Here is a 9,807-nt window from a genome sequence, read left to right as displayed (position 1 = left end):
TAACAGTTTCCCAGTGTCTCCTCTAAGTGTCTCCAATGGTTCCAAAGCACTAGAAATGTGCGTACGCCAGCTATGGACTTGGCGTGAAGGACCGCACATTTCCATGGTCACTTCATTCTTTATACATCTGAACGTGAGCGTGGAAAAGGGCGTACGCCAGGTTTTTGTGCGCACGCACGCTTTATACATGAGGCCCCAGGTCCCCAATGATCTTCACTTTTTGTGGGGCAAGTCTACCTTCACGGTGGCTAATAAGCAGTTCAATGCTCTCTGGTCTCTTCAAGTCCTCCAGCTCAACTTCTGGGAAGAATTTCTTCAACTGTTCAGGTTTGACGGCTCTGTGGACTTTGGCTATTTCATCTAGCCCATAGCAGATGAGTCTGTGGGCTCGTAATGTCCTTCTAGGTGTCTTGACTAGGGATGGGGATCGTTAAGAATTTAACGATTCAGATTCCATTATCGATATTGCTTATCGATCCGATTCCTTATCGATTCTCTTATCAATTTTCATTGGGTGAGGGAATAAAAGAGTACAAACGAGTGTGTTTGCATTAACTGTCTTTTATATTTCCATCTCTGCACAGAAAATATAACATATACAGTATGTACAAATAATAACAGATGACGCTGGGCCGGTTCGGGGGGACGTACAGTGAAAGTTAAACTATAGACGTTTTGCTAATTCCTCTATTGCTGCATTTCTACTACGTGGAACCGGTTCGAGTCAGCTCAGCTTGTCTCCTGTTGTTGTGCACCTCATTTCCTTTCCCTTCTTACCTTCGGAAACTTGTATTTGAGGAGTTACGACGTTTGCTGCCCACACCAGAACGGCCCGGCATTCACTCTGCTGCTACATTCACAAACACCGCTAAGTAGAGTATCAAATACGTGACATTCCTGTAAATGAATCACATGCTTTTGAAGACATGGAAGCTTTGCAAGTGTTCCAAGTAAGTGGACCTGGTGTCATCTTTTTAGACCGTTTCTGCCTCAACGCCATGTTGGCCATGTTCTGACCAAAACAATGCAGCGTACATATGACGTCATCGTGCATGCAAACGAAGGCGGAATCAATAAGCAGAATCGTTAAGCAGGCAGGCAAATGAGTTCAAGGAATCGAGCTTCTGGGAACCGGTTCTCAAAAAGAACCGGTCTCGATTCCCATCCCTAGTCTTGACCCTCACCCTGAGTAGATATTGCATGATGGTGACCTTCATAGCCATTCCTCCTACTCCCTGGACAACTAAAGTAACTTTCTCACTCCTCAACTTAAGTCTTTCAGTGTCTCTGTGAGTGATGTAATTGGTGTCCGATGCTAAGTCGATCAGGGTTCCAACTTTCTGACCTGCATTAGCAGTGACTTCTAGCAGCATCATAATAACTGGTAGCTCTTCCAATCCATTTTCCGCCACCAGTCCCAGCTGTTCCTTCTTTGCAGTTTGTTGTTGCAGTCATGTTAGTAAAAGTCTGTATGCATTTTTCTGCCATTTCTGGAGAGAGTTCGGCCATAGATTTTTCCTGTTCCTCCATAAACTTAGGCTTTTTCCTGCTTTCTTTTCCACTTTTGTCTTCCTCTCCTCTTCTGGATTCCCCCTTGGACAGAGAAAGTAATGGTGATTTGAAGAGCTCCCCTTTCTACAGTCTATTTCTGCACAGGTAGGTTCTGATACATTCATCCTCCTCTCCATAACATCCCAAGCACTTTTTACATGCTCCCAGCTTCCTCACAGCACTTAATTTCTCCGCTAGTTTCAATTCCTTGAACCGCTTACAGAAGAAAACTTTCTCTCTATGCCTATCATCTCCACAGACAACACATCCTTCTTTCCATGTGAAACATGTGAAAGCAGGTTTTCTTTCGAATTTCCTCTCTTGCTTCTCGGGCTTCTCAGTTACTCCAAGCTGTTCCAATTTCTCCAGAATTTCCTCTTGTGTTTTTAGGAAGTTGAGGAGGCTATCGAAATGATTGTCTCTTGTGACATTATTGTGGGGGTTTACCATAAATACAAGCCAGTCTTTTTTTACAACATCTGGTAACTTGCTTTCAATTGACTTGGTCGCCAGTGGATTCTTGATGGCGGCTCCTGTATCCCCGAGCTCGGTGAGGTCTGCCAGAGCTTTCTCAACAGTTTGGACTAAATCAATTACCTTCCTTGGCTGGTTTGCTCTTAGAGGAGGAATTTTCTCAAGTTCTTTGATTATTTCCAGGTCAATTGTAGATTTATTTCCAAACCTGTTTTCCAATACATGGAACATGTCTTGAGCAGTGTTGTAAGTCGACAGGTGGAGGTCTTTGGAGATTTTTTCATCCACGCTGCCCAAAAGTTGCATTTTTTTCACTTCCACTGAACTGGTGGGTTCTCCCTGCTTTTGCAGGCTCTCCCAGTCTCTTTTCCATCGGTGAAACTCCCTTTTGCAACCATAAAATTTGGGCAGACTAGTTGGCTTTATCCTCACAATGGGTGCTGTGTATGGAACTGGCATGGCAGGCGAGGCTGGTGTGGCTATTCTTTGTGCTCCAGCAAACTCTGCCCTTCTTGTTTCAAGCTTGTTCTTGGTCAATTTACGGTCCTTCACTTTGGCCTCCAGACCAGATCTCTCCTGGGCTGGAATCCACAGCTCCCAAGCCACTAGGCTTTTAGTAGCTTCTTGGACCAGCCATGTCAAGAAGGTCATCTGTACTTCATAGCCATCTTGGTTTACAGCAGTGATTGGCATTGCAGCAGCATCATCACAACTTTTCTCTGCCTCCCGGATTGATGTTTCCAGCTCATCCTGCCCATAGCATGACCATAAGTTGGACTGAACCAGTTTTCTGACTTCATCCAATTTTGATTGACAGTCATGAATTGTTTTCTCCAGGTCAACCTCCTGTTGCTTGTCCAGCTCTGCCTCTTTACCTGCATCCTCAAGATCTGCCATTAAACCAGCCTTGTAGTCATCATTTGCTTCACAGAGCTTCCTTGCTTCACAGGCAAGCTTTTTGAACTCCTCTTGTAGTTCACTTTTAGCCATGCCTTGTGCTGATCAGGTGAGATAATTAACAGCCTTGGTGAAAGCACTTTTAATCAAGGTTCTTTCCTTCTTCAGTTGGCTCGCTGTCTTCCCAAAAGCTTCCTCCGCCATTTTGTGAAGATTCTCAGCTTATAATGGAGTCCAGTTACTTTCTGTTCTGCGTTGGCAGCCTCCAGATTGTTACTCAGGCCTTTAATCCTTTGTCTTCTGCCATGCAATGGTTTTCCAACTGGTTTTCAACTGTCAAGTTACGCAGTTTCTATATTGTTCAGCTACTGCCCAAACTTGAAAAAGGCCTGGCAAACCATGAAAGATGAAATGGCTCAATTCCTCTTCCTTTAAGTTTTTAAGCGGAAAAATTGGTTGAAAACCTTTAAACAATACAGAAATATACAAACATCACAAATCATCAAATCATTTTTACACAGAACAATGTCACATGCTTTTAAATTGTTTTTAGACATTTCAAAGTCCTTCATTAAACAAATATTTTAACTTTAACTTAACTTTTTTTGAAGTAACATTATTCACATAGTCTCATTATAACTTAACATTTTCAAGTACCTTTTACTCAACCATTTTAACTTAAAGTTTTAAAAGTACCCTATTATTCAAAGTATGTTAACATTAATTTACCCTTTTAAGGTGCAGAACTGTCAAACACACATTCTTCATTAACATGATTTAAACAAAAATACTGTTACAACCCAAAGGGTGGAACATATTACAAATGACACCGGGAGTCAAAGAGTATAATTCAAAAAAAAAAAACTTTATTTATTTGCATTTAGTTGTTTGTTCTTCTGCTATTCACTTCAGTTGTTTTTAATTATGCAGAATCCAAAAACCCCTTTTTAAAACCCCCGTGCCCAAAGTAACAAAGAAAAAGACCAGAGTGGACCGGCAAACTAAACATAAGGACGGTGCGCTGGACAGGCCAACCCTGTACAGGGCCGTAGGAGCTGCCAGCGCACCGCTACCCTATCAAATAAAGCAAACTTCAAAAATAAGCCCTAACGAAAGGAAAAGCGAAAACAGGACGTCCGGATCCACCTGGTCAAACAAAAGGATAAGCTAACAAAAAGCTAACAAAAACCCCACTGGCGTGGAGCAACCTGCGTGGAGGAGTGGAGCGGGTGCGCGCCTCAATGTGCGCGCTCCGGACGCCGGCATCATTGGAGGAGGTGGAGAGAGCAGGAGGGGAGAGAGAGCGAGAGCCCAGCACTGGTCCAATTTATAATCTCAGCCGGCGGGAAAACCAATTGGCCATCTATTAAAGAAACTTACTAAATACATAATATTTTCAAAAATGTTATCAAGGCAAAAAAAAATAACAGAGAGCAATATTCACCCAAAAGTCAAGTAAGAATTATAACAAAAAACCCACAAAAGACAAAAGGGGAAAAATAGCAGTGCATCAGAACATAACAAATACTGCAGTCCATTCCTACCAGTAGTCTTTCATGGTTTGTCCAAGCTGAACAGTCAGCTGTTTCTCCTTCAGTGTCTGTGGCCAGACTGAAGCAATGTCCTCTTCCTCACACTCTGCAGCAGGTGTTTTCAATCCAGCTCATCAGCTGGAGTCAGACTAGAGAGGAAGCTCACTGCTTCTCTCCTCCTATAGGTGGCAGGTTTTGGCTGATGCTGAATAACTGACAGATCTTGACTCAACACGCACATCTCCTTAAAATGTCCAAAAATATTATTTTACTACCACTACTTTGTGGTGCCATAACATGAGGTATGGGTGTTCATGAGAAATTCAGATGTGTCCTTATTTTCTACCACTTACCAGTTGGTACAATTACCAGTTGAAGCGCATGTTCTGGAATCAGAACATCCGCTTCAACTGGTAGCAACAATGTCAGGTGGCTGTGAGTTTTTACTCAAATTTTGCTTTTTTTCATTGTATGTCTATGTTATTTTTATACTGTGTGTGAGTGTGTATTTTTGTGTATGTGTGTGTTTTATCAACCAAGCTCTACAGTTGGTACAGCTGTCTTCACATCCAATATAACATCAGCTCTCTTAGTATTCCAGAAAGTTTTTACAGTGTCAACACAGTTGTTGTCTTGGATGTCTGCAAAGTAGTTTTCATTGATCATCCCCATATTCATAAATCTGAAAAGCAGTTTGACTTTGGTGTAGTTGTTCCCAGAGAGCAATATGTTTGACGCCATTAGGAAGTCACCCAACTGACTCCCAAATTTCAAAGTTGGTTGTGAAGACCACCGCCAAACAACATGACCTTGAGAACAGTACTGAAAAAGGTACAGGACAGACAACATATGGAATATTTAAATATGAGAGATAAGAAAGACCAATTACCCAATCAAAAAAATATTTCCATGTGTTGACAAAACAAGACTTACCCATTCAGTAATGTCAGCTGTGACACAGGATTTCACACAAATGTCAAAAGGGCCTCGTGCCTCACACTGTTTGTTGACGCTGCGGTCCTTTGCTTTACACATGTCAACTGGTACTGTGACATGATCACAAAGCTGTTTCAGACAGTGATGGTAGGCTATAGAAGCAGGCTTGCCAATAATATCCTCCTCAACTTCAACTCTCATGTCATATTTGTGTAGGTGACTTTTTTTCTTTTTTTGTGGAGGGGGTGGTGACTCTTCCACCTGCTCTGGCTCACAGTAATCTTCCTCAAATTGTTCCTGATCGGTGTCATCTCCTGCATCATGGACAGTGTCTTCCTGTGTAAATAGAATTAATTATGAGATTTATTATTATCATTATTTATTGAACTAATATATAATAACTATTTTGACATGTTGTTGCAAAGAATGGATAATTAACATACCGCACACAAATACGAGGTAGGTAATGAGGATCGTCACTATCATCATACTCTGACTCCTCCTCTACAGTCTCATCCTCTTCAAATGACAATACTAATTGTGTCTCCATTTGTGTTTGCCAGGTGGGGTCGTTTTCCTCCTCGTCATAATCGATGCTGGTGAAAAATGCAGAAAAACAGATGGAGTGTCATGAAATCACATAACTTCACTCAGATATTGTTCTGTAAAACAAGAAAGTAGTCACAACCCTAACATTCCTATTAGTAAAAAGCTAGAATACAACACTTACAGAAGTATAGCCTATTAAGCTCCTCAATGACTGGACATTGGGCACATTGCATTTGCTTCATTACAAACTCTGCATTCAGGACCCATCATTGCAAACTTTGTGTCCTGTTATCATGGCCTTTCACAGCCATAATCAATGTAAGTTCAAGAACTCTATTTAAGAAAAAACTTACATGGAGTTTGTAATATCATTGAAGTTGTCCTCTGTGATGCCAAACAATGTTGGATCTTTTGAGGTAACGCTGAATTCACAAAGAAATTAAAACACTGATTTTGACATCAGCATTTTGACAAGTGAATAAAGAGCTTAATTTCTTTAAAAATATTGCTACTTTTAAAACATTGTAAATTCTAAATTATGTGCCACTGTACCTTGCATGTAGTGGGAGAACAGAGGTCTCCTCAGGAGAACAACTGGATAACTCTTCTTAATAAATGGACATTTCTGACTACATAAAACTAAAATCTAAAACAGAGTTGTCCAATCCTGGTCCTCGAGAGTTACTATCCTCCATCCATCCATTATCCACCGCTTATCCGGGGCCGGGTCGTGGGGGCAACAGTCTAAGCAGGGATGCCCAGACTCCCCTCTCCCCAGACTCCTCCTCCAGCTCTTCCGGGGGGACCCCGAGGCGTTCCCAGGCCAGCCGAGAGACATAGTCTCTCCAACGTGTCCTGGGTCTTCCCCAAGGTCTCCTCCCGGTGGGACATGCCTGGAACACCTCCCCAGGGAGGCGTCCAGGAGGCATCCGAAACAGATGCCCGAGCCACCTCAGCTGGCCCCTCTCGACGCGGAGGAGCAGCAGCTCTACTCCGAGCTCCTCCCTGGTGACTGAGTTCCTCACCCTATCCCTAAGGGTGCTCCCAGCCACCCTGCGGAGGAAACTCATTTCAACTGCTTGTATCCGGGATCTTGTCCTTTCGGTCATGACCCAAAGCTCATGACCATAGGTGAGGGTAGGAACGTAGATTGACCGGTAAATCAAGAGCTTCACCTCTTGGCTCAGCTCCTTCTTCACCACAACCGACCGGTACAGCGACTGCATCACTGCAGACGCTGCACCGATCCGTCTGTCAATCTCACGCGCCATCCTTCCCTCACTCGTGAACAAGACCCCAAGATACTTAAACTCCTCCACTTGGGGCAAAGACTCCCCACCGACCCGGAGAGGGCAGACCACCTTTTTCCGGTCGAGAACCATGGCCTCGGATTTGGAGGTGCTGATCTTCATCCCGCTCACTTCACACTCGGCTGCAAACCGCTCCAGGGCACGTTGAAGGTCCAGGTTCGATGAAGCCAACCGGACAATGTCATCTGCAAAAAGCAGAGACGAAATCCTGTGGTCCCCAAACCGGACCCCCTCCGGCCCCTGGCTGTGCCTAGAAATTCTGTCCATAAAAATAATGAACAGAACCAGTGACAAAGGGCAGCCCTGCCGGAGTCCCACATGCACCTGGAACAGGTCTGACTTACTACCGGCAATGCGAACCAGGCTCCTGCTTCGGTCATACAAGGACCGGACTGCCCTTAGCAAAGGGCCCCGGACCCCATACTCCCGAAGTACCCCCCACAGGATACCATGAGGGACACGGTCAAACGCCTTCTCCAGATCCACAAAGCACATGTGGACTGGTTGGGCGAACTCCCACGAACCCTCGAGTACCCGATGGAGAGTATAGAGCTGGTCCAGCGTTCCGCGACCGGGACGAAAACCGCATTGTTCCTCCTGGATCCGAGGTTCGACTATCGGTCCTCTTCCAGCACACCTGACAGTCATTATCAGACTTCTGCAGAGCTTTGATGATAGGCTTATCATTGGAATCAGATGTGTTGGAAGAGGGATACATCTAAAACATGCAGGATAGTAGCTCTAAAGGACCAGGGTTGGACATCTCTGATATTAAACAAGTGTCCACACAGCATGTATGATTAAAGGTCATTTTTTGTGTTCTAAAAACAATTTTATATTTAAATTTTCTGATGAGGGGCAGGGGAAGGTGTAACTAGAACCTGATTAAAATTTTCCACTGTAATTTCAAATGAAAAAACGTATGATAAATGTTGATGAGCATCAACAATAACAAAAGAAAATTGTGTTTTTCTACTGTTATATATAAAGGTGTGCTGACCGTTCAGAGAGTCTGCAATGGTTGACAATGATGGTGGAGGAGGCTTTGTAAATCCAGGTCTTACTGGAGTAGAAAATGTTTTCTCATAGCTGTAAATCACACACACACACACACACACATACACATACACACACACACACACACGCACACACACACACAGATTACAAGGACGGATTATCACAATGTAAAGTGCATTACTGGTAAACAACACTACTTCCCAAGGATGATAAAAAGACACAAGCATAAACAGATCAGGTATAATTAACACAGATGTCAGCTAGCCACCATTATCTATTAGCCGGAGAAGTCCTCTAGCAATATGCTGAACTAGCTGTGGTTACTGTTTGACCAACACAGTCACACACAACGCCAGAGTTGCATTTGAAAACAGGGTTAATGACCACTTCATAATAAACACTACTGCTGCTATAAGCACTCACGCTAACACAAACACAGGTAACACTGTCTATAATGCTGCCGCTAAATCTAAAGCTAATGCTACACGCTAGGTTTGTTTACACTAACACTGACGCTAATCTTCATTGCACAAATAACATTACAGAATTATTGTAACTGATAGCATCTGGATGCTGCGTTATCACATGTAATGTTTGTTCTATGATTAGTCCAAAGTAAAGTACCTGTCCAGCAGAAACTCTGTGATCATCTCATCACTTTTCAGCTCCAGATGAGGCTGTTTTAGCCTCCGCCATCGCTCGAAAGCAGACCCGATGTTTATGCGTGTCTTGCCTCTTGCAGCATCGAGAATCCTCTTTTGTGCAGCTTTTTCTGCTTTAGTCTTTTTGAGCATCTTCTTCTCTGTTGTAGGCAGCTACTGCAGCGGAGAATCGCGGCTGGCATTGACCGCAGTGAGCAGCTGGGGGTGGAAGTGACTGGACAACAGAGGTGCGCAAGCAAGCGGTATAAGCAGAAGACAGTTGACGGGGGACACGGCTACAGATGACAGACAGGAAGCTCGGCCAATCATTTTATTCAGTCCGAATTAAATGATTGGTCAGACTTTTATCAGGAGTATTGAGGTTTTGCACAAACGTCACATGATCACGTGGTTTTCTGTTTACGATGCCATATTGGTAGGCAAGCTTTCCTTGGATCATACAATGTGTTAAACGATGGACTTGCTAAACTCCTGTGTGCCGTTTATTACTTAGCTTTCACCAAGTTTAGGTTAGGCATAAAGACTGCTCGGTTCCATTGGTGGCAGCAGTGGTTCTGTTCTGCTGACCGCTGTTTATAGTTATTACCGCGGTTACCGTAGCTTCTCAGTATAGTTAGTCTGTATGCCTGTTGCGCTTAGCAACATGGAAAAAAAGAATTGTCATCATGTGGTACGGTGATGAAGACCCCTTTAAACCTACCAGGAGGGCTTCCCCTGACCTATCACCCTTTAGAGAGAGAGTGATTGTGGATCTACCTGCTCCCTTTGCCGGCGATGGCAGCCAGAGTTTCCTCAGCTGGAAGTGGCAGTCGGAGCTACGGCGGGCGACACCGATGAGTTCAGCGGGGAGCTGGTGACAATACTCCCCCACAGGGCCAG

This window comes from Sphaeramia orbicularis, chromosome 10 (genome assembly GCF_902148855.1).
Source record: "Sphaeramia orbicularis chromosome 10, fSphaOr1.1, whole genome shotgun sequence".
Lineage (NCBI taxonomy): Eukaryota > Metazoa > Chordata > Actinopteri > Kurtiformes > Apogonidae > Sphaeramia > Sphaeramia orbicularis.
This window is presented reverse-complemented; position numbering follows the sequence as displayed.